Genomic DNA, 25,813 nt, shown 5'->3' with positions numbered 1-25,813 from the left:
AAGAGGCTTTATCATCCTTCGATAACGAAAAGCAAATATTGCATCGTTCTCTAAATAAGCGAATCTAGTTCTCCATTTCTCTGAAACAATACACTTAAAACCAGAGTTAATTGTTGGGTAACAGAACAACGATGTCTTGTTCGTTTATGACTATTGTCGGTGGGATTTGCGCGGGGATTTGCGGCGGAGACAAATGCACTAGCTCCTCAACTTCCGTCACACCACTCAAGCAGCGTGACAACCATACCAAACATCACAACAAGTCCTTGAAATTGTCATGTAAGCATGACAGCACGGCACTAAATGGGTTCGGCGCGCATAGATCAAAATTTTGCTTTTGTGAATGAACATGTGAGGTTGGATGGTGTTCTTTATTTCTTTTGTTTGAGGTTACAAAGCTTCTGACACTGTTCAAGGACCACTTATAATATTTTTTGTGGTGAACATGTACCATGATACAGCGAATACAACTTTTTTCTTGAGGGTAAGCGACAATTAGCCGATGAAGAGAAATTTACTTAAAAGACTTTCTTGAGTGTGAAAGCGGCCACGGTAAACGACAATGAGCTTAAATTCCAATGAATTATGGCATTATCAAAGCAAAAGGATCTGTTTCTTTTCTGATGTCTCTTATCTCTAGGAAAAAAAAAATTGCTCTAAGAGCTCTGCTGCGTTCTCTTTCATGGCTCAGGTCTGTCAATTTGATCTTCTTGTCGTAGCGCCGAGTGGCAGACTCGTTAATTTTTACAGTTTTCTTCGCCACTTGGTCTCTTTCAAATTTCTAAATCTCCAGGCATCTAAGCTAGGAAAGCAATGCTCATGACTCCCACGTTTTATGGATGATCGTGTCTAAAAGGACACACGAGTGACCAGGAGTGACCACGAATGACCACAAATGACCACGAATAACCACGAGTGACCTCGAGTGACTACGAGTGAACACGAGTGACCACGAGTGAGTACCACTGACTACGAGTGACCACGAGTGAGAATAACATGAAAATATTATACTGACGTGTTATGACGTCATTTTTATCACACGGTCTCTACTTAACCTCAAATAGACCGGTTTTTTTTTCATGGACACCGAAATAGGTTAATTTCATACTGGAGACGTTACAGATAGACGAGAGGTGAGCGGATGGGGGGAGCGGTGTGATATGTGGGGTGGGGTGGTCTAAATCTACTTCCTGCCCTTACCTCTAATCCCACCCCTTCCTACTTTTTTGTTGAATTTGCCTTTTGAGAATTTTGGGACTTAATCTCAACGGCGTTTTTCCGCACTTGACATGTCTTTAATGGAAATATCTCGTTCACGTTTCAAGCAATCCAAAAACTCTATGCTCATCCCGTGAATCTATGTTGTGGGGTGTTTGGTGAAATTTTTGGGTATATATTTTGGAGCAACAGTCGTAAGCGAGTTGTAGGTTTGATTTACACGAAACAATGCGTGTCGTAGGCCTGTCGAAAAGCCTCGCAAGCTTGTGTAATAAAAATTGTAATACTGCGCAGCGTAGTTAATAAATGTGAATTCAAAAGTTATAAAATAGACGCTGAAAGATAATTCGAATAATCTTTCAGTGTCCATTTTATAACTTTTGAATTCAGCTTCGTAAGCTTGTCTCGTGCGACGAAGTCGTACCGTGTAAATCGGTCTTACGATTGCTGTACAGGCCCGCAAATGTTTTCCGGACCGAAAATGATCCCCAACTTAAACCGCAAATGATCCCCGGACGGGAAATGATCCCCAGATTGGACCGCAAATGATCCTTGATCGCCTCACCATAAATATAGAATGGAATGGACTCAAATTTGGACAGTGGGTTTCAACTTTATAGAATTCATTTTTTGAAATAACACAAGTCGTTATATTAAACTATTTGCACGCAAATGTCACAACAGGGCCGTACCTAGGATTTTTTTGTCTGTGGGGGCAAACTCCGCACACCCCTCACAGGGGTCTACCGTATGCAGACAGGGTTTCTAGTTGGACCTTAATTTTGTTTTCACTCCTACACAGAAAGTTGCCTCTTCGACGTTTAGAGAAAAAAAAAACACACCGATACTTTTAGTTTTAAATTGTCATGACGCACTATCTACAACGATTACTAGAGAACCAAAAATCCAAATAGCCGTGCCAAGAAATACAACTCCTTGTGAAAAACACTAGCCGGGCCCGGCATTGCAACAATTACAGAATGAAGCTCATTGCATGATACAAGCAGTGATTAATTTCTGTCCTTACATTGCCAAATCTCAACAAGAAAGGCAGTTAAAACTATCAAGCACTAAAAAGAGCCAAGCCAAACCCAGCTGAAATCCTATGTGGCATAAAAACACCGTCGTTGAACACACAGAATAAGAGGTCATATTGAAAACGAAGAGAATTCAAAAGAGGAAACTCAAAAATTATTAGGCGCAAATGACCTGTCGGATGATGAACATATGATGGTTAAATCCAAACCCGCTACAAATACTTGCGAGCAGCGCAGGCTTTTAAGACCAATTTATCTCGGAAAAAAAGTACTTGTATAAGCTAGATTTAAAAAGGCTAAAACACGCGCCAGAAAGTGGCGTATCCTTGTCAGTCTTTGTTTACACACCAAATTCTAAACCATAGGCAGCCCAAACTGAAAAGAATCATTATTTTCATTAGAAAACCGGTACCTCAAAATATTTTCCAAAATAATTATTTGGAATTCACATTAAAGGAATATTTTTTCAGTCAATTAGTCGATTTTCTTGTGATCAGTGTGATGTTAGAAACGGAATTGAGTTTTCCTGGCGGGGGCAGCTGCCCCCTCTGCCCCCGCGCTATGTACGGCCCTGCACAACTTTAAAATTATAATGTAGCAGCTAAGTGCACAGTGAAACAGAACAATTTACTTATAAAATGGAACATACTTTGTACATAATTTACTTATACCATTACAACGCCTAAAATGTGCACGAATTGAACGAAATTCGTCATTTTTCAAATAGGGCGAACAATACGAGATAAATTTTGCCAGAGCAACTCAAAAATAGTTTACTGGAACAGACCAACTTACTTGTATTGGAAAGCCTCCTCCGAGAGTACGACAATTTGGCACTGATGTAGTAAGCCTTTCCCTAAGTAACCCTGCCACTCCCATCCCGAACGTATTCACTTTAGAGAATTCGCGAATCATAGCGAGTGGGAGATGTAACTTCGACGGATGTCCATTACCCGCGAGTGAGGTGATTATGTTGCCTTATTAGGCCTGGTGAACATTTTTGATATTGCTGTTGTCGCGATGTCTAGCTTAGGAAAGGGCTTATCTATAATTTACCCAAGTAACCATAGTCAAGAAGAAGCTGATTTTGACAGCATTGCTTTGGTGAGCTATGAAGCCCACCAAAGCAACTTCCATAGCCTTTAGCAAATAGACGCAAAAACAAAAGATGTACTCGAAGAATTAAAATTGAAGTATACAGAAAGCGAATTGCTGAAGATCAAATTTCCCTAAAATGTGGGGAAAAATTGACAGCTACAGTCAAACCTGTATATAACGGTCACCCTTGGGAAATGGCCAGGTGACCGTTATATACAGGGTGACCGCTGTACACAGGTTTCCTTTAAACTCCCCAGAAGTCAATAAATAGCATTTTTATGTATAAATTATCACTCAATTTACGTTTTAGTGACAATAACGAGTAACAGCAAAGCAATAATCAGGATAAAAAAAAAGGCCTATAAAATGTCCGTGGCGTACTTTTACGGAGGTGCAGTATACTCATCTAAGTTTCCTTGTAGGAAAAGCTTTTAACGTAATTATGGATTTAAAAAAAAAATCGGTTCTAGTTTTCTGATATTTCGGAGCTCGAAGCTTGATTTCATGTAGTATGTCATTGACTTTACTTAGTGTGAAAGAAAAAAAAATAGTGTGAAAGAAAGTTCTTCATGTCCATAGTACTGAGCAAAGTCTTTCAGCTGCTTTGCAAGCGCGACTGCCTGTGCTACTGTCTTATTCATGTTGTTGTTCCTTCGCGTCTCAGGGGGGCTAGCTGCAATTTCACCATCTTCGCCATCAAAGAGATCGTTCGGACCTCCTCCCTCCAGTTGGGGTTAGAGTCATCGATATATCCCTGGCATTATTCGTTAATCAAAACCCAATTTCGTGACCGTTATATACAGGTAGAAGATAATGAAATTGTACATTCAGGAAGTCTAAAGGGTGACCGCGTCCGTTATATACAGGTGACCGCTTTATGCAGGTCAACTTAACAGGAAATATAAGGGACGATTTTTGGGAAGTTGTTCAGTGACCGTTATACAAAGGGTGACCGCTATATACAGGGCCGTTATATACAGGTTTGACTGTATTCCTAAGGCGTCTATGAGGAGGACAATTGTCTTCTGAAGGTCTATGCCGACGACAGTGTGTTTCGTAAAAAAATTCAAAGAAAGACTGGGAGTCCAATCAGCGGCAAAACGAAAATGAAAGACAAAATCAACATATTACACGACAACCCATTGGACGACCGAGGCTAAAACGTTATGCTTAAGACAAAGATTTTATTGAGAACGAAGGCGACCATAGTGGGCGGATTTGACCGTCATCTGAAGAGCATTGACCGATTCGTCTTCCTTTTTCGAAAAAAAAAAAAAAAACTTGCGAAATTCTTAACTGACCCGCTCTTAATTTGGAAGGGTTTCGTACAATTCGTGCACATTTTAGGCATTGAAATGGTATAAGTAAATCATATAGATGTATGTTGCAGTTTATAGGTTTATATTGCTCTGTTGTACTGTGCTGCTATATATTAACTTTTAAGGTTGTGAAATTTGCATGTAGATAGTATAAATATCACGACTAGTGTTATTAACAAAAATGAATTCTATAAAGTTGAAATCCATTGTCAAAATTTGAGTCCATTCCATTCTATATTTATGGTGAGGCGATCGGGGATCATTTGCGGTCCATTCTGGGGATCATTTCACTTTTACTCCAAGAATACATAGATTCACATGGGTAGCAAATATGAGGTAAAAGAGTGTGTTTGCTCGCCTTTGGTCATATTTTCACACAAATCAAATATTGTTTTTGCAATACATTTACAAGCAAAGCAAACGTGGTAAATACCGTATTTACGCAATATTCACACACCTATGCAAATGTACGTGCAAGAGGAAGTACACGTTCAAGACAACTTTACCTCTAAGGCAAATATGAGTAATACCCCACATTTGCTCCAAGGAAAATGGATTTACGTGGTGAGCAAATGTGGTAAAATATCATGTTTGCTTAACTTTGGTCATATTCGCGCATAAATCAAATCTCATGTTTGCACGACATTTACAGGCAAAGTAAAGCCGGTAAATATGAGTAACACCACACATTTGTTCCAAGGACAATGGATTTACGTGGTGAGCAAATGTGATAAAATATCATGTTTGCTTAACTTTGATCATATTTGCGCATAAATCAAATCTCGTGTTTGCACGACATTTACTGGCAAAGAAAATCCGGTAAATATGAGTAACACCACACATTTGTTCAAAAGGATAATGGTTTGACGTGGTGAGCAAGTGTGATAAAATAATTATCATGTTTGCTTAACTTTGGTCATTTTTGTGCATAAATCAAATCTCATGTTTGAAAATAATTATCATGTTTGCTTAACTTTGGTAATTTTTGTGCATAAATCAAATCTCATGTTTGCATGACATTTGCAAGAAAAGAAAAGCCGGTAAATATGAATAAAACCACACATTTTCTCCAAGAAAAATGGATTAACGTGGTGACCAAATGAGGTAAAAAAACATGTTTGCTTGACTTTGGTCATATTTGCGCATAAATCAAATCTTATGTTTGCACGACATTTACAAGCAAAGAAAAGCCGGTTAATATGAGTAAGAACAAACATTTGCGCCAAAGAAAATGGATTAACAGGGTGGGCAAATGAGGTTAAATATTATTTAAAGAAGATGAAATCGTATTTTCACCAAAATGTTTATTCTGTGATCACAAACAGTCCTAAAGTTAGTTACAGTGTTTATATATTTCTGTCACTGCTTCACAAACAATAACTGATAACTCTCTGTATTTCTAAAAGAACTTATTACATTATACATGTACTTCAACTTTGAACAATAACCAATGCTTTCTTCCTTCTTTTTTGGCAAATAACAGAAGAAAACATCACTCTTAAAATAATATCTGAATTATGCATTATTTACAAGTAATAGGTCCTTGCATACAGCAAAGAAAATAGCTTTTTTTTTAATCAATTATGCTCAAACTAATCAATGAAAATAACTTAATTTAATTTTTTTCCCCAACTAACCAATGAATGTGTTTAAGGACGGTGCCTACTAATACCGAAGTATTTTTGTGCGGTTTATGACTATGCGGGAAAAGCAGATCTTAGGAAGGGCTATTGGTATTCAAAAAGAAAATCGGGGGTAACCATGCATATTTCAGAGATAACTAAGCAATAATATCTCTAAAAAGCGCCAAAAAATAAAGCAATGTATGGGATTTTTTCCTAAATTGAGCTTAATTATCTCTGAAAATGCATGGTTACCCCCCATTTTTCTTTTGAGATACCAAAAGCATTTGCTAAGTTCTGTTTTTTCCGTATAGTTTTAAACCGCGCAAAAATATTCCTGTGTTAGTAGGCACCACCCATAGGAAACTCGAGTATCTCGAGATGCGCAGAACGTATGCGCAGTAACAATAGTAGGTACCGTCCTTAATTCCACAAGGTTATCACGCAAACATTATCTGTTTTATCATTTGTTTAAAAAAAACCTATCAGTTTACGTTTGAAATAAAACTTAACACCTGTAGAGTGACAATGCAACTTAAACAGCTGAAATTAGGAGTTCCATAAAGTATCCATATCGGTTCATGGAAGGGGATGGACATTTTCTGGGACAAAACAATCACCTGCCACTTAAACAACATGGCCACCTTTGTACACCCTTTTACAGTTGTGCACCAGTGAAGAGTAAAAGTTTGAATGATGCGGCATTTTTTAATATGAAAGTAAAGGAAACATGGGTCCATGAAAAGATTTTAGTGTCATTATTTCAACAAAAATTTCAACTTTATGATTCTCTAAGCCCCCCTCCCCCCCCCCCCCCCCCAAAAAAAAAAAATCAATTTTGGATATTTATACAGCCAACTCTCCTAAGATTGACACCAGTACCAAGATGGCTACCTCTATAAGCTAGACAGGCTTTGTTGGTCCTGACATGTCTGAAATTAATTCCCCTGTTTGTAACTTATAAACTCTTCCCTCCAACATTTTCTTTTTGCAGTTTGAAATTAATGTATGATTCAAGACACATCATCATTTTACTACGCCACTCAGAAATACCATGAACACTTTCATTTGACTTTGACATGTATTACATGTATGCTACAACTAATCCAGCATGAGATGGCAAACCATAGAAAGGATAACCATTAGGTCTGTAGTTTAATTATCTGTAGTAGGAATATTGTGTATCATCTTTAATGTATTTATGTTGTATTTTTGGTTAATGGTAAAATAAATGAATTGAATTGAATTGAATTTCCAGACTTCATAAAATACTTAAAGTGTCGATGGTTTTATGAATCACAATGTAATTAACTCCAAGTAAAAGTGATCAAACTGTATATTACTGTGTGAATCCAAAACCTATTAACACATTCATTTCACTTTGACTGGGACCGGCATCTTCTGGAGCTGGACAGCTTTACACTGATGTGGTTGCATAACTTCAAAATTAACTGCAAATCATGCAGCACAAACTGAAAGATGATTTAAAATTGAAGGGGTGTCTGGAAAAAAGCCCTAAGTGGCCTCTGATAAATTGTCAGATTCTCCTTCCAAATTGCGTTGTATTCACTTGTGAGACAAAAGGAGAGTTTGACCCTACATCAAAGTCACTTAGGGCCTTGTTCCAGGCACTCCTTCATTTACAAGCACAATTACTCCCTCAATCATAACTATAACAAATCCGATTGGCTATCAACAGCCATAATTTGAGCATTAACAGGACAGTGTACACATCATGCCCTGTGTAATTGGACAGTTTACCTGTCATGCCTAATGTAATTGGACAATGTGTGTCATTTTGTGTAATTAAATTAATCTCGAAACTTAACTCAACTGCTGTCCTCTATTTATTCACCAAAAAGTTAAATTGTTGGCTTTTTTTCTCAAATTTTGTTGGAGTTAAGATTAAATGATAACAGGACTTTGTATCATCCAATTCTTTCTGTAACCATACTCACGATTAAACAAAAACTAATCACTGATTTCTTAATCACTCGTACGATTACAGACCAAATTGGCTCTACTCAGTCCAATTACCATTATCAATTGTACATGTACAACATAAGGTCCATTCACAAACTTGTTTTATCACTTGCAAAATCTAAAAAAATCTAAATCTGAAATCAAAAATCATAATTATTCCATCAGGTTAAAGGCAATAGGGAAACCACAAACTTGAATAGTGATTTAAATACAGCTGTTGACAAATGGTACAGGTGTCCAACTTGAGTTATCCAGTTTGAACAAGTTGTAATTGGACATCTGCAATTGAATTCCCAGGTTTTTCGTTTCTATGATTGTACAAATAGGCATGTGAAGAACCAATCAGATTCAAGAGTTTTGTTATTAGCACTACAAAAAATATATCTTGTTACATGTAAGCCTGGTTCACACTAGCAACATAACAACAAATGATAAAGTGTATCCCCCAAGATCACAGTAACTGTACAGTAAGCTGTGGTAAGGGTTTCTGTACCAGGGCTCAAAATAACGGCCGGTCAACAGATAATGTCCGGAATGATTGGAGTATTGACTGGTCAACCTTTCGTCTTGCCAGTTATGTTGACTGTCACATTCAATCGTATTGAAAACGAAATAAATTAAAATTTCCATGCTGTTCAGTTGTTATCAGTATGACAGCGTGTTGCTGTGTATTGCGGATCTTTGACCTGAAATCCTGGGTGAAATGCAACCAGAACCGTTGTTTACAACTTCGCGCATTGAAACAGATATCGGGGTTCACGCACTTCCAGTTGCACAATTAAAAATATTTTCACTTTCATTAGTTAATTTATTAGTGAGTTTGTTTTCATTTCGCCGCTGTAATTTATTTCTGTTGTTGACTATATATGAGCCTTTTTTGGAAATATATTAGGCCAGTTTTGCTTCATGTGCCCTTGTTTTAATAGTTATTTATGTTGTAAATTTGCACAGCCAGAAAGGATACGTGACCAAGCTAAAATGAATTTGACCGGTTATCATTTCCCGGAAACTCTGCGGAAATTATTTCGAGCCCTGGCGGTACTTGCCTTGTTTTAAAGAACAATCTTTGTCACGTCATTTGTGAAGCGCTGGTTACACTGATAAATTATTTGAAAACTGCTTAAACTGATTTAAAACAATAAGCTGCACTGAAACACTGAAAAAAAAAAACGACAAATAGTTGAAAAGTGAAATAATGGCAAACCAACTGTATGATAGTCATGTTGTAACACATGTTTACTGAGTAGCACCTATTGTTTTGCATCAAGCACGCTTATTTAACAAATCGACGGCAGTTTTCCATGGTCTATACCCTTATAGACCATAAAATGACGTCAAAAAATGTTCAAAACTCAAGTGGAACCACGAGCCGCAGGGGAGTGGTTTCACTGCCTAGTTTTGCCTAGTTTTAACTGTCCAAATGGCTGGTAGCTATTGTCTATAAGAGTACAGACATTGAAAATGACGTCAGATGTAACGCGCGCGCTTTCTCAACGAAAAAAATAGCCACTTCCGCTCGTACTTTTTCCATGTTATTGTAAAAAAACAAATCGACGGCAGTTTTCTATGGTCTATACTCTTACAGACCACAAAATGACGCCATAAAATGTCCAAAACTTGGCAGTGAAACCATTCGCCTGCGGCTCGTGGTTCCTCTTGAGTTTTGAACATTTTTTGACGTCATTTTATGGTCTATTTAACAATTAGTATAAATCTACTAGTGTTCTATCACGAATGCCGTTCTCTGATTGGCTACGCTACTCGCTATCTATTCTGTGATAGATAGCGAGTAGCGATTTTCAACAAAATGGCGGCCGCTTCTTCGCGTTTTCGAAGTGTCTGCGATGAGGAAATAGATAATTTACTTGTTTAGTTTTGAGCAACTAGTAGATTTATACTAAAACAATTAGATTATTCGCTCTCGATTTCTATGCGTGATAGTTGATTCGGGCTTCGCCCTCATCAACTATCACGCGATAGAAATCTCGAGCTCATAATCTAATTGTTAATTAGACGGCGAGCTCGAGGTTTCTATCGGCTGATAGTTGGCGAGGGGCGAAGCCCCGAGCCAACTATCAAAGGCGATAGAAACCGAGAGCGAGCCGTCTAATTGTTTTAGCATACCTCAGTGATCGATCTATGAAGCAAAAAAATCTTTATATTTCATAAATTTATATATATTTGTGCAATGATGCATGCTAAATCGCGCGCGCTCTGACAAACTGCCGTCTATCGATCGATAGACGGCACCTGTGTAGCCAATCAGATTGCGCGTTACGCGATAGTCGGTCACTGAGGTATGCTTTATAGACCATAGAAAACTGCCGTCGATTTGTTAAATAAATATTTTACTTTAGTTTTATTATCACCTTAGTTATCCCCGTGGCAAATACAGAAGCATGTGTGCACAGGGAGCAGAGGAGTTATGCTAGAAATGTCAATAAAAAACGTCTTACCTCTTAAAATTGCATTCTTGTATTCTTTGCGTAGTTAAAACCTCATTTGCGAACCAAATATATGCATTCATTTGCGATCGAATGCGATCGATCGTTTCGAACCGCCATTTATATTATTTTGAAAAGTGTCGACCGCTGTTTATTGGGCCAACTGCCTCGTTCGGAAAGCTTCGCTTTTCGAAAATCATTTGTTGGACTTCGTCCAACTGAATACACGGTCCCAATAAACAGCGGTCGACACTTTTCAAAATAATGCGGTTGACGCATGCGAAACGATCGATCGCATTCGATCGCAAATGAATACATATATTTGGTTCGCAAATGAGGCTTTAACTACGCAAAGAAATACAAGAATGCAATTTTAAGAGGTAAGACGTCTTTTTATTGACATTTCTAGAATAACTCCTCTGCTCCCTGTGATGTGTGTTGACTCTTGCCGGAGCGACTCTCAATAAATATTGATGATCGGTGCCATGTTCACTCCGTTGTTCTGATGCGACAGGACAATCCCAGTGGCGATGTAATGTTAGCGATTCGATGTCGGAGAGTTTCACAAAATCATGGAAAGTACCGCAGATCGGGATGAAAGAGAACGATCGACCCAAACGAACTATAAACACCACAGGCAGCCCAAGCTCGCGTCACTAGAGAGCGTGTAATAATTAATTCAGTGGTGGGCATGACGCATGACCTTTGAGTGCAAGCAGCCATTGAGAGTTTTTAAAAACGCATTATAAGACTTTGTATGGGAAATAAAATACTGTCGATTATGAAGGTTAAAAAACGCTAAATTTAACTTTCATTCAATAAAACGAATAAAACTGCCAAGTTTGCGGCGTCACTAGAGAGCGTGTGATAATTAATAACTAGTGAGACGATGACCCTTGAGCGCAAAGCGGTATTGGGTTACGGGCAGCCGTTGAGAATTTGAACGCATTATAAGACTTTGTATGGGAAATAAAATACCGACGATTTTGACGCTTAAAAAAACGCTAAATTTAACTTTCATTCAATAAAATGAATAAAACTGACTCCGTCTTATGAAGAGAATGACAGTGATTTCAAAGAATGCCCGAAACGGCAAAATAAACCCCAAAACGCACAAGAATACACCAGAGGTGAGTCAGTTTTATTCATTTTATTGAATGAAAGTTAAATTTAGCGTTTTTTTAAGCGTCAAAATCGTCGGTATTTTATTTCCCATACAAAGTCTTATAATGCGTTCAAATTCTCAACGGCTGCCTGTAACCCAATACCGCTTGCACTCAAAGGTCATCGTCTCACTAGTTATTAATTATCACACGCTCTTTAGTGACGCGAACTTGGCAGTTTTATTCGTTTTATTGAATGAAAGTTAAATTTAGCGTTTTTTTAACCTTCATAATCGACAGTATTTTATTTCCCATACAAAGTCTTATGATGCGTTTAAATTCTCAATGGCTGCTTGCACTCAAAGGTCATCATGCCCACTTAAGTAATTAATTATTACACGCTCTCTAGTGACGCGAACTTGGGCTGCCTGTGTAAACACTCGCACAGTTCGAAGATATCGCGCCTAAAATTCAAACGCTTCTCATGTGATCATTTATGTGGCGTATTATTGGTTAATTTTGTTCGCCGAAGGGGCTAAATGCTTCCCAGGTCACTCTCGTGTCGTTACTGCCGTCTCAAAAGTTCAGCGTACAACATTGCTTTTTGGGCGATACTTCATGTATGCATAAAATTTTCTACTGTTTATGTTTTTGGCGCTCTTTCTCCGATCCAGCGGAAATACAGTAATAGCGGGACTTTCAGGACTTCTTGTTTCTGCGTGTTAGAACGGCAACAAGGAAGGTGAAGAATCTCTCAATAAACTAGAAAGAGGTCCTTTAAATGGAGGGAAAAAAGTCTTGAAGAACGGCGGCGGATCACGAACAAGGAGGAAACATGCACTGCATCGACAAGGAGGGCACGATTAAATGCTCACTAAATACTTGCAAAGAGAAACTCCACAAAAGAACGAATTCTCTCTTTCTTGCAAGAAAGTATTAAGCTTACGCTTTTAAAAATGGTGACAATACAAGGAGGCACAAATAATTCTTCATCAGAAGACTGGGAAAAAAAACCCTTGGTTTTCTCGATTTGGAGCGAGACCAAAGGTAAGCTTTTAATTCCTTTTTTATACGTGTGTCGAGCTTGAAGTCACCTCTTGCCTTATTGATCCCAGTGAGCACTTGTTCATGCAAGGTATCTACAGCTAAGTAAAGCGGGGAAAACTCTTTCTTTCCAACCTTCAATTAAATACTAAATACTAATAACTAAATACTAATTTGGCTTCACAGTCTAACATATTTATTGGTACTTCAGTCAGTGCAGTGATTGGGGAAGGGGGGCAATTAACACCTGTGTTGGTCAGGGGAAGAGAACCAAATTATCGTCCGACACACTTTGCTAAGGATGACTTTATGTTCTAGTCAGCCAAGCCTTTGTTATTGTTTATTATCTTTAATTTCCTATGAAATAACACATAATTTTATGCAAACGACAATACATCTATCAATGTTAAGCCCAAAGGGTAGGGGGGGGGGGGGGAGGGCGTGCATATGTGGGGCATTTGAATGAAAGGAATGAATGAAATTCTTATATGCCGCACATATTACCAAGTCTCATGGCGGTTACAATTCTATAGAGTGAGATCGGATGTCAGCATCGGTCCATATTAGATCTCACCCACCCACCCACAAAACAACCCAAGAATAAAGAATGATTGTGAAAGATAGAAGGCCAGACCACACCAGGAACTACGTCCCCTACAACCTAGTTCCCAGCGTCTCTCTTCTTCCCGCCCCCCTGGAGCGAGAGAGGAGAGAGGGTCTCTCCTCTCTCGCTCCAGGGGGGCAGGAAGAAGAGAGACACTGTGAACTAGGTTGCGTCCCCTACTCTTGCGAATAGTGTGTGACTTCTTTAACATCCCACAAAGTAATCATGAACAGGGGTTGTGAGACGGTACTTACGATTTATCGTCCTTATCCGAGAAGACTAGAAAGTCTAACCATTTGCAGATGTCATTACAAAGGCAGCACTTTTCTCCTCAATTAATTTTAAAGACCCTGAGTGTTGGTCTGTGTGGGGGATTGATCCCACGACCTCCCACACAGAAGCCCGGTGCTCTACCAACTGAGCCAACCGGTCGAAGGTTGACCTCTTTTGCCTTCCCCACCCTCGGGAATTTGACTAGGAATCTGGGCCCCAGGGTGGGGAAATTTGCTTTTTTGCGCTGGGGAATGGGACCAAGTCACATTGTCCCATGTGCTTGTCTGTGTGCCGGCCATCTTGGAAGTGCCTGTGTGGAGATTGAAAGCATTATTTTCAAAGTGGACTTGTACCTTCTGCAAATAATCTCTATCCTATAGATGGTCACGGGACACTCAGTTGTATAGCTCAACATGTTAGACTTTTCGTTTTTGTTAGATTGAGGCAATGATATCTGATTGAATCATTTAAAATGCAAGATTTGTATACCTCAACATGTTACAATCTTTCCTGTTAGACTGAAAAAAATAAAGGATATCTGACTGTATCACTTGAAATGCTAACTTTTTATAGCCCAACATGGTGTATTCTTCCTTGTATTAGACTGAGAAAATGATGTCTGATTGCATCACTTGAAATGCTTGATTTATAAAGCTCAATATGGTATTCAGACCATATTGTTCCTGTAAGATTGAGGCAATTACATTTGATTTTATCACTTTAATGCTATATTTGTTGATTAATTGCTTTGGATTACACAATCCATCAAAGGAATTAATAAAAAAAAAAGCTTGGCAATTTATATCAATGATTTGTAAAATATACACAACAACTACTATGAACTTAAGGGATATTACTTCCCCATGGTGGGGATATTTGATCTGGTTTGACCCAATTTTGGGGCCCTACGGTGGAGATTCTTACCAAAAATTCTTCTGAAAAGTCAAATGCTCCCCATACGCCCAGTTCCCCCACCCCTTCCCTTGGGCTTAACATTGATAGATGCATAAAGGTCAACTAAGAAATATTATAGTGTTTGTATCCACAATCCATATTACTCGCACTTTCCACCTTATTTCGATTTTAATGAAAGCATTTTCACTATTTTTGTGAGTGAAACTGATTTAAATTTCAGCAAATTGCACAAGATCTGAGGCCATCAGGCCTCTGTTTGAGAGTAAACTGTCCTTCTGGCTTACCAAACTGCAATATATGACCACTTAGATACACCCATCAGTGCAACTCCTCTTCCAAGCTGCAACTACATGTGCCAAAGCAACAATGAAATTTGATTACTCTTATTATATCCTGTAAAAAGATGACCCAACAAAAGAGACAGTCTTAAGTTAGAGTAACTGCATTCTTTGTTTTAAGCTGAAAACTTACAGTCTATACAATACTGACTGTGTTCCAACAGAGCATAACACATTAAAACAGACTTTGGCAATACATTTATTATAGACTGCAGAGAAACTGCCTGATGTATGATATACAGTATTTAAATTGCAAAGCTTATAAGCAACCAAATAAGTACTTGTTATATTAATGGGGAAGTACAGTACTGTATCATACAAATTTGCTTTCCTTTCCAAAACCCAAAAATGTTTGTCTGCCAGCAGAAGCAAAGAAATAATTACATCTAGTTTTGTTATAAATTATCACCCCAGTGTAATAAGACTGTCTATTTGTGGTTCTGGCCAGAGATACTGAGTAGACCGGTATGGATTGAAACTTAGTTCTAAAAAATGGTAAGCTCACATGTATGTTTTTCAAGCTCTCACATTTTTTTTTTTCATGCACTAGAACAGACCACGAACAGATTCCTTTCAAGAATTGGGTTTATTTCTTTCCTCTTTTGATTGTGGAATTATTTGGCAGCTGATTGAAGGTCTTATTTTATCATTTTTAACCAAAGATACCAAAAATCTTATGATACTTCCCTTATAAGGCTATTCCAAAGGTTCACAGGGCTTCTTTGATGGAAAAATACTTCTTTCAGCTTAAGTAAAGTTCATTTGTTAATTAAACAATTTCCAAAGAAACAAATATTAAAAAGAATCTACACAATCTCCAAAAGTAAGGCATGAACAATACCACTGACCTTTTGGTGGAAACCAGTTCATCCAGAAGCTTCTTTTACATATCATTAGAAATTTTCTTATACATTTGAGTGTCATGGTTGTGAAAAATTATCATTGAGATAGGGTGAAGTTTGAAACTTTCTAGATAAGAGAGAAATGACTTGGACACCAATCAGAGCTAAGCTAAGACTTCAGTAGAGGGAGATATGCAAATCTTGTGATTAAAAAAAAAAATCCAACACAGTGACATATGTGTATTAACAGAATAACTTTGTAACAAAGATAATATTTAGAACAATATTGAGAAGTATTTAGAAAAAAAAATGAAGTAAATTAATTAATGAGATTGCAAGAATAATACTGGTAAGATAAGAGTTTAAACTCGAAAAGGTGCATGTAGTCATAATCATATCATTGTGCTTAGCATTGTAACAAAATGAATGAGCCTGCGATAAAAGTTGTTATTATAATTTATTGCTCCAAAAAATTATGGTTGTAAGATGTAGCTCCGTTGTTTACTGTGCTAAACTTGTTTAATATTGTATTTCTGTATTTTTTAGTAAAATTCCTATTTTTTTCATTAAGTTTTATACTTTACTCCTCCTTGATTTCAGCTTTTCTCCTTACTAACCCAAGAGTTGGTTATGATATCTCCACAAGACATAGATGGTAACAATGCTACAATCAACCTTGGTCATATAGTCTCTGGCAATTGTCAAAAGAAATACTACAAGGCCAAGTATGAAGGTTTATTATAATTACTGAGATGACTGCCAAAAGAAGCACTGGGACATGTACATTGCTACAGAAAATAATTGTGTTAACCCTCATTTGCTTCTGACAAAGGTATATTTGGTGTGGGCATGCTGATGTCAGCAGTAATGTTGAAAGTGAAAGTTGTTTCCTTAGTGGACAAAGGAAGTGTTAAGGAAAAGATCCAAAGTTTGCGTGTAGGTGATCCGTATCATATTTTCTTAATCAACTTGAAAGTAGTGTATCCTTTGTAACCAAGTATACATGTAAAAAACAGTAAGGCATGTCCATTCATAAAGGGTCTGATGTAATTTGAAGTTAGATGCAATAGAAATGAACAAAGCTCACTTTTTTCATGTTCCCTAAATAAATTTCCAAGCTGCACACATTTAGCTTACTATCTAAGTACCCAAACATATACAACACAACAGGTAACAATGGACCTGGACTATATACACTGTACAGTGTATATAAGCTTCTGTAGTATGAAGGAAGCAGTAATGAAACAAATATACATGTAAATACAATTTAATGCAAAGTAAAACAAAATAATGCATCCTAAGGGAAAAACTACAATTCTTCTGAGCCGCCATAAATGTGTTAAAAATGCAGACGAGGCAGTAACTTTTAAGTTTTGTTAAAGGCTGATAATTTAGACAGGGATTTTGACTTGCACTAATGTTGTGAACAACATCTGTTGAAATTTGTTGTACTGTGTAGCCTTGTCATTAGTACTTCTGTACATAATCAGAGCTTGCTATGAGTTATTGTTTTTCTGTTATTATATTTTCTTGTATTAACCTTTTCACTGGAAATTGTCAAACCAAACTTAGAATAAAAATTATTACAGTTTCTTGCACATTAATATTAGGATCGTGATCACCCAGGTTTCATGTTGCAGTCCAAATTTTGTCCATCATGTTTGAGGTAAAATATTTATCTGCTGGATATTATTCTTTCACGATGCATATTAAAAGCTATGTTTCTATTTCTGATTTTATTGACAGAAGTTACTTTGTGTTGATTTAGTATGGTAGACCTACAGTATATTTTTATACAAACAAATTCCTGAAGCTTAACTAAAATAAGTTAGGGATTTTTTCAATAAAATTATCCCTTTTATGATTCTTATCAGCAAGCTTATTCTGAGACTCCCCAGAAATTTCAGTCACAAAAGTCTTGTGATTTTGGAAAGTTCAAGATCCTCAAAGATCCTGGCAAGATCTGCAAAGGGTCCTTAAAGATCTTGACAAGGTCTTGGCAAGATCTGCAAGGATCCTTAAGGATCTTTGAGGAACCTCAAAGATCTTGGCAAAGATCTTCAAGGATCGTCAAAGATCTTGGCAAGAAAGTTGAGGATCCTTAACGATCTTGGCAAGGATTTTTGAGGGTCCTTAAAGATCTTGGCAAGATTGTTTAAGGATCCTTAAAGATCTTTATAAGGATCCTCGAAGATATTCATGAAAATCTTTGAGGATCTTTAAGGATCCTCAAAAGATTTTCACCAGGGTTAGTCCCTTTTTTTTTAAACCATACATGTTTAACAATTGTCCAGACTTGCATGTGATGAAAGCTGAGATGTTGTCAGTCATGGACTGACTTTCATTAAACAAAAGTATCACTGTCAACAAGGACCTGTAAAAGCTTGCTAAATAGAATCTCAATGTTTTCAGTTAAAGCAGCAGTCAATTCCAACACTGGCCCTCAGGCTCCCCCATATTATTTGGCAGTGCAGTGAACTAGATCTTTCACAATAATATTGTGTAGTTCATCACCAATTATGAGAAATGTGGCTCCCACTATATCTATGAACGGCATACTGTATGATCACAAGAAAACAACTGACTCCAAATTAAAGGGGAAAAAAACGTCCAGGGTAGCCAAAAATGTACATGTATTGGTCACAATTCAAATGTGAATTCAATTTTTTTTAGTTTGGTTGTTGTGGCATTTACTTTTGGTTTTTCAAAATGTGGTAGTTTCTAGGAAGCCCACCGCAAAGATGCAGTCATATTTGGCAGTCAGTAATAATACTATCATCATCATCATCATCATCATCATCATCATTATTTTTATTATTATTATTATTATTCACAATAGGGGAAATGTTAAGCCCAATCATCACTTCATGTACACTGCAATAAGACATGTCAATGATACTGTATGATTGCAAGAAAACAAGTAACTCCAAATTACGGAAAAACGGCTACGGAAGCTAAACATGTAGATGTACACTGTATTAGACACAATTGGAACGTGACAAGCTAAAGGATGAATTCAAGGGTATTTTGTTTTGCTTGTAGCATTCACTATTGGGTTTCAAAATGTCACCTTTTAGACTGCAAAGATACAGTCATATTTTGGCAGTCTCTGAACAATTAGTACTATCATCATCATCATCGTCATCACACTCATGCCCAATACACTCGACCTGAGTCCAGTTGACTTCACTCCCAGGCGGGTTGAGTCCGATCGCGACCGGAACCGAAAATGAGTGCAAGGCGTCGGTGGTACCGAAAGTAAGAGGTAAACAGGAGCGAGCGATGGAGCGATGGAGAGGAGAGCACAGGAGCGATGGAGCACAGGAGCGATGGAGACAGTTTGTCTTGACAAGAGTCAATCGGACTCCCGGAAGTCTGTTCGCGCGAGACAGAGGAAATATCTCAAAACAAGCGCGCTACACATGTAACATTAGTCGTTCTTTAAGCCATACAAACAAGCGCGCTACACATGTAATATTAGTCGTTCTTTAAGCTACGAGGCGAAATAAGCGCGCTATACATGTAACATTAGTCGTTCTTTAAGCCATACAAAACAAGCGCGCTACACATGTAATATTAGTCGTTCTTTAAGCCTAGAGGCGAAACAAGCGCGCTATACATGTAACATTAGTCGTTCTTTAAGCCATACAAAACAAGCGCGCTACACATGTAATATTAGTCGTTCTTTAAGCCATGAACCGAAACAAGCGCACTATACATGAATATATCTCAGTCGTTCTTTAATCCATGAACCGAAACAAGCACGCTACACATGAATATATCTCGTTCTTTAATCCATAAACCGAAACAAGCACGCTACACATGAATATACCTCGTTCTTTAATCCATGAACCGAAACAAGCGCGCTACACATGAATATATCACATGAAACATTAGTCGTTCTTTAAGCCATACAAAACAAGCGCGCTACACATGTAATATTAGTCGTTCTTTAAACCATGAGGAGAACCAAGTGCGCTATACTTGAAACATTAGTCGTTCTTTAAGTCATACAAAACAAGCGCACTGCGCATGTAATATTAGTCGTTAGGCGAAACAAGCGCGCTACACTTCAATCTCGTACCCAGAGTCTTCAGGCTTTTTGGTCAGCGGGGCAACGCCGGGAAGACTCTGGGGACATCGAATTTTATCACCGCAGGATTTCTGCGGTAAAACAATGGAAACCCTTACGGAACAGCCAATCAAAAAAATTGAATTTTTTTCGATGTCCCCAGTCTTCCCGGCGTTGCCCCGCTGACCAAAAAGCCTGAAGACTCTGGGTACGAGATTGGCTACACTTGTAACATCAGTCGTTCTTTCAGCCATGAGGCAAAACAAGCACGCTACGTCGTTCTAAAAGCCATGGGGCGAAACAAGCGTGCTACATATGAAATATACCAGGCGAATTAAGTCAACATCACCAAACATAACACTCGACTCTATATCGGAGCTAAACAATATTTTCTCAAATCCCGCTCATTGAATTTCCGATTGCCACAGAATTGCCTGAGTATCTGGCTGAGTAATAAAGTACAATGTATGAATGTATTGATCGTATACATGGCGGCGATTATATGGAAACTGTCATCAACATAGAACAATCGCCGCACAGTAATTTTAAATAATAGCCACAGGGTTGTCAATCACTATCCCGCGAGCAGAGTCTCTTCCACTGATCGAGGAAGATCGAAGACACGCTGCTAGCAGGGTAGTGACCTCGCACGTTTTGAAATATGGAGAAAATGACTTTCCCGGCCAGCAATAACAAAGCGCCTTACAGAGGCGTCGCATCAACTGAAGGCCGAATTCACGGATTTAGTGGAGAAGGGGGGGGGGGGGGGGGGGGAACAGTATTAGAAACTTTTTGTCCGAAAGTTGAATCTCAAGAAATCGCAAATTTCGTCAATTATCCGGGAGATTACACACATAAATCGGGAGACCAGAAGATACCCCTATAAATCTGGAGAATACAGACATAAATCTGAAGACCGGGAGATACGGTTCAAAGTCTGGAGACTCCCTGATTATCCGGGAGAGGTGACAGCCCAATAAGCTATCGCTGATCTGTTTTTCTTGGAACTGCTTTTCTTAGATAAAAGTGATCGTAGTCAGACTATGTGGCAATGTGGCTTTAAAGTTACACCAAAAAAACAAGAAGTAATTTGTAATGTAATCGCTTTATTGTATAGGAAATGAACCTGCATTATTTAACTCATTGTTTACAATGAGTCGATGCAGATTTAATTAGTTACCACATGGAAATTAACTAAAACTAAATTATAAAATACTTTTTGGCTGATAACTTTATATCAGTCTATCCATATGTACCAAAGAAGGAGCAACTTGGTGTTATAGTAAAGTTAATAAGCAGGCTGTTCTGGTTTAATCACCTCATCATACACAAGGACAATTCAGCCAAACAGCTTTCATTTCAAGAACTTGTGGGACTCATAACAATGTTTATATTATTTATCAAAAAGCTGTTAATCGATCTGGTTAGGATAAATCTTGGTTATGCATGACAAGTTTCAGAAGTTTCAGGTCCCCCAACAGAAATCCCAAGAGGTACTTCCCTATAAAAGTGACGGGCTTGTTTGTTAAGAGGTAGCAGAATTTGGTTTATAGTCTTGTTTCAAATTAATTCCACTCCTAGTAGGTTGCAATTCAACAACAAAAAATTATATAAATGGCACTAAAAATTTTAATACAGGTAACCATCGGATACTTTCTTATCAACGACATGAGTTATACAAATAATGTTATAGTGTTAACAGCAGGCATTTACGATATAGCACCCTAAGCGTACCAATTAACAATTTTATAGCCCTAAAAGGTATGACAAGCACTCCAACCACTTTTTAGGGGAGTACCCCTCTGGGACACGAATTCCAGCTTTATGATGGAATATGTGTTGCCTTGTGCAACCAAGTCTGATTTTGGTAAATAATGAATCTATTTGCCGGGAAAAGCACTACTGTTTCTCTTCTAGTGTTGTACGGTTTTTACAACATAGTTATTTCCAACTACTATCAATTCTACCTTACCTAAACATGTACCATACAATTAAAGGAATGTTGATCTAGGCATAGTTGTTCAAAGCTGGGTTAAGATAACCCCGGGTTAATGCGAAATTTTAATTCAGAAATGAAACTAAAAAATCATTTCAGTTTTAATTCTTTTTTAATCTACAACTGAACTATTGGGAGCCTTAAAATAACAGAGAAAATTATCTGGAAAATGCTTTTAAACACAACAAAAAGAAACTTGGGTTAAATTTTAACCCCAGTTAAGTGCTTACCACCTTCGAACAACTGGGCCTTGGTGTTTTAGTAAATCTTTTTCACACAAGATGTTATTACTGGTTCAAATGTGAATGGAACAAGTTACTTTCATTTCAATTCTGTCATTCACAATATTTTTAACTTTGAAAAATTCAACAAAGGAGATTCAGATACCCTGCCGGACAGACAGTGTATCGGGTCATTTTAATCTCTTTTCTAAAATGATGGGTTGGTAGTGTATCTGAAGTTTTCAAAGATTAATTTTTGTTTCTATCATGACAACTTAGTATTTTGACTTAAATGTTCCTATTAGCAAATTAAACTTACTCTTTTAACGACAGATACCATATCGTTCTTATTCATATAGACCATGACAAAAGAAAGCAAATGACAAACTCACACAATAACATCAGCAATTGCTATAAATTAAAGAGATCCCGATTTCACAGCAAATATTACTGCCCAGCGAAGACTATTAACAAACTTGCCAATCAGCAAAAAAAGCAGAGAATCAAACCCCAATGGAATTTAGATGATTATTAAAGTACTCCAGAGGGCAATGGAAAATAATCTCCAGTGAACTCTAAAATTATGGCATTCATATCAATTGAAAACAACTCAAAAGTGTTATTCACTTTTCCCACTACCCGTCTTCCTCACAACCCATTCATGCCCTGTTATTTTTCTCTCAAGATTAAGGTGAACACAAGAATGCAGAACTGTTTTTAAACCAAATCTCCGCAAAAATATAGATGTGCAACTTACTTTTAAACCTGCCATATTCAATAACACAACCCCCACCCATATCAAAATCAGCCTTAAAAACAAGACCATTTTTTTAGCATACTATGCACCATGAGTGACAACATCATAGGAACAGGCCTAAAGTAAAAATAAAGTTAATTTTTCCAAGCCATTCATGATTCTGTCTCATCAAAATAAGAATGATACTGGACAATATATATTAAATAATAATTAATTACACTAGATTTCTTGTCTGCAAGTTTACAAAAAATTGAGTGGGAAATAAATGCCCAGTGGAACCACTAAAAGCTTTTAGCGAAGCCACAGGATTTAAACATGACCAAAAAAATATATTTAGCAGACATTCCCTAATGAGCAGACAGTAGCTGAAGTCCCCAAAAATTGCCCTTATGACACATTAACCAAGCACCTAAAAAGTACCTGAAATGGCATTATATTATTACCAACCTGTATTTATGCTTAGACGCAAACATACTGAATAGGGAAACAATAAAGCCACATCTTATGAAGACATGCCTTCAATGTAAAACCAATACATTTGTCCCCATATTAATGAAATGCTACCACACATACACACATCATGCATAAATTTCCAAAACAATCACCTGGCAGCTGAGACAGCAACGTACATTACTATGTTAAACATAATTTAAATTAATACAACAAGAATAAATTTAATTACACACGGATGAAAATCCACTTCTCAACAATCTCTGTTTTCCAATTCACTGTTTCAAAATCTGAGTAAGTTCAAGGTGACAGTTCTTGAGGTCTAGATTAAAAGACCTACACACTGCCACAAATTACATAATACACCTCCTAAAAGAACAGTCAAATAAGGCATGAAAAGACAATTATTTTCCCTTAGTCAAAACTACAAATAGCAGTACATAGCCACCAAAAAAATGATTCAAGTCAATTTCTTCATCAGAACTTTATCCCCCCGAATGATCTTCCCAAAGTATTAACTCTCCCAGACCAAACTCTAATTGTGAAAACGGTCAGTATAAAATGCAAAATATCTGCAAAATATCTGCAAAATAGTGCTAAGCAATATTCCATAGTTAGATTTTTCACATTTCACTGCCTAATAAACCTATTTTTCTCCCTACCCCTTTCGACGCCTGCTACGCAGGCTATACAAAATAGCTATACGGATTCAAAGAAATGAAAATTCAAAGACTGGGAGGAATTAGCAAAATTCCTTCTTTCGTATTTCAATTGAATTTTCAATAAAATAATCCTGAAACCCTAGGATGACCAACACGTACAAATTCCAAAGCGCCGATAAGATACAATTCTAGAGTTCTAAAAGCAGCTACAGTACTCTGGAGAGCCTAAAAAGAGTTTTCAATGCATTTAAAGGAAACCGTCGTTAAGTGCCACCTGTTCAACCATAAGTACAAAACTAACTTTAACCATAAAAATAATTTCATGATAAAATCTGCCTTCTACAATTTGGAAACATAAAAATTCTTCACCTTTTAGAACTGGCAGTAACTTATAAATCCATGCATCCTAAAGTGACCGCGTTCGAAACCACTTTTGACGCCAAATAACCCGCCAAATATAATATTCAAATGCCGGACGCCATTTTGTTTTGGAACTCAACTCCCAAGCTCTCTCGATATTAGAGTCCAAGCCCACGAAAGTGAGCGCACGCTCTCATTCAATTCGCGTTCGTGTCGCGACTAACACCAACCTTAGTTAATAAAGGCGTCTCTAGTGCCGCTTATTAACTCCGTTCCAGTTTGCAGTCTCTCGTGACCTATAAATTATCACACTCCCACGAAGTGAGGAAGTCCGGTTAACTCTTTCCACGACAACCCGTCTCCATCAGTGTCTCACAAACTGACATGCGGCAGTCCGATAGATTCAAGCCACGGCTACCCGCCTAGATCGGATCCGATAGAGTGTGACCGTTTGCCCACATTTTCCACCCCCTCCCAAACTCAACTCATTGTTTATTTACTAAGTCTCTCGCAAACTGACACACAGCAGTCCGATGGACTCTTGCCACGGCAACCAGTCTCCATCGGATCCGATGGAGTCCGTTTGCCGACATTTTCCTCCCCCCTCACAACTATACCTTGCTGTATATATACGACGACTCTCGCGAACTGACATGCGGCAGTCCGATGGACTCGTTCCACGGCAACCCGTCTCCATCGGATCCGATGGAGTCCGTTTGCCAACATTTTCCACCCCCCTCACAACTATACCTTGCTGTATATATACTAAGTCTCTCGCGAACTGACATGTGGCAGTCCGATGGACTCGTTCCACGGCAACCCGTCTCCATCGGATCCGATGGAGTCCGTTTGCCGACATTTTCCACCCTGCTCCTCAACTATACTTTGCTGTATATATACTAAGTCTCTCGCGAACTGACATGCGGCAGTCCGATAGACTCGTTCAACGGCAACCCGTCTCCATCGGATCCGATGGAGTCCGTTTGCCGACATTTTCCACCCCCCTCCTCAACTATACTTTGCTGTATATATACTAAGTCTCTTGCGAACTGACATGCGGCAGTCTGATGGACTCGTTCAACGGCAACCCGTCTCCATCGGACTCGATGGAGTCCGTTTGCCGACATTTTCCACCCTCCACCTCAACTATACTTTGCTGTATATATACTAAGTCTCTCGCGAACTGACTTCCGGTGAGTCTGTTTGTTCATGGCCTTCGTCCATCGGGCTCAGTTTGGGTGTATTGGACAACCCTCCGTCATCATCATCATCATCATCATCATCATCATCATCATCATCATCATCATCATCATCATATTATTATTATTATTATTATTATTATTATTATTATTATTATTATTATTATTATTATTATTATTATTATTATTATTATTGTGCCTTAGTTTTGCCTCCTTGCAGTGTTGAAGAGGGGGTTGGGGATGGGCTTTCTAAAGT

General features: G+C 37.9%; 1 protein-coding gene, 1 long non-coding RNA gene and 1 pseudogene across 3 annotated transcripts in view; 1 reads left to right on the top strand and 2 right to left on the bottom strand.

Moving 5' to 3' along the window:
* Nucleotides 1-25,813, bottom strand: part of LOC146475649 (ras-like protein 1) — a 491,817-nt pseudogene that overhangs the window by 323,076 nt on the left and 142,928 nt on the right. The gene's annotated exons all lie outside the window — the stretch shown is intronic.
* LOC146475651 (uncharacterized) overlaps nucleotides 1-25,813 on the top strand; it is a 145,425-nt gene that overhangs the window by 15,931 nt on the left and 103,681 nt on the right. The gene's annotated exons all lie outside the window — the stretch shown is intronic.
* Nucleotides 1-25,813, bottom strand: part of LOC146475652 (uncharacterized) — a 417,346-nt gene that overhangs the window by 336,516 nt on the left and 55,017 nt on the right. The gene's annotated exons all lie outside the window — the stretch shown is intronic.

Source organism: Pavona decussata, unplaced genomic scaffold (assembly GCF_977016875.1).
Source record: "Pavona decussata unplaced genomic scaffold, jaPavDecu1.1 SCAFFOLD_84, whole genome shotgun sequence".
Classification (NCBI taxonomy): domain Eukaryota; kingdom Metazoa; phylum Cnidaria; class Anthozoa; order Scleractinia; family Agariciidae; genus Pavona; species Pavona decussata.
The sequence above is the reverse complement of the archived record's forward strand: the minus strand, read 5'-3'. Positions and strand labels throughout refer to the sequence as shown.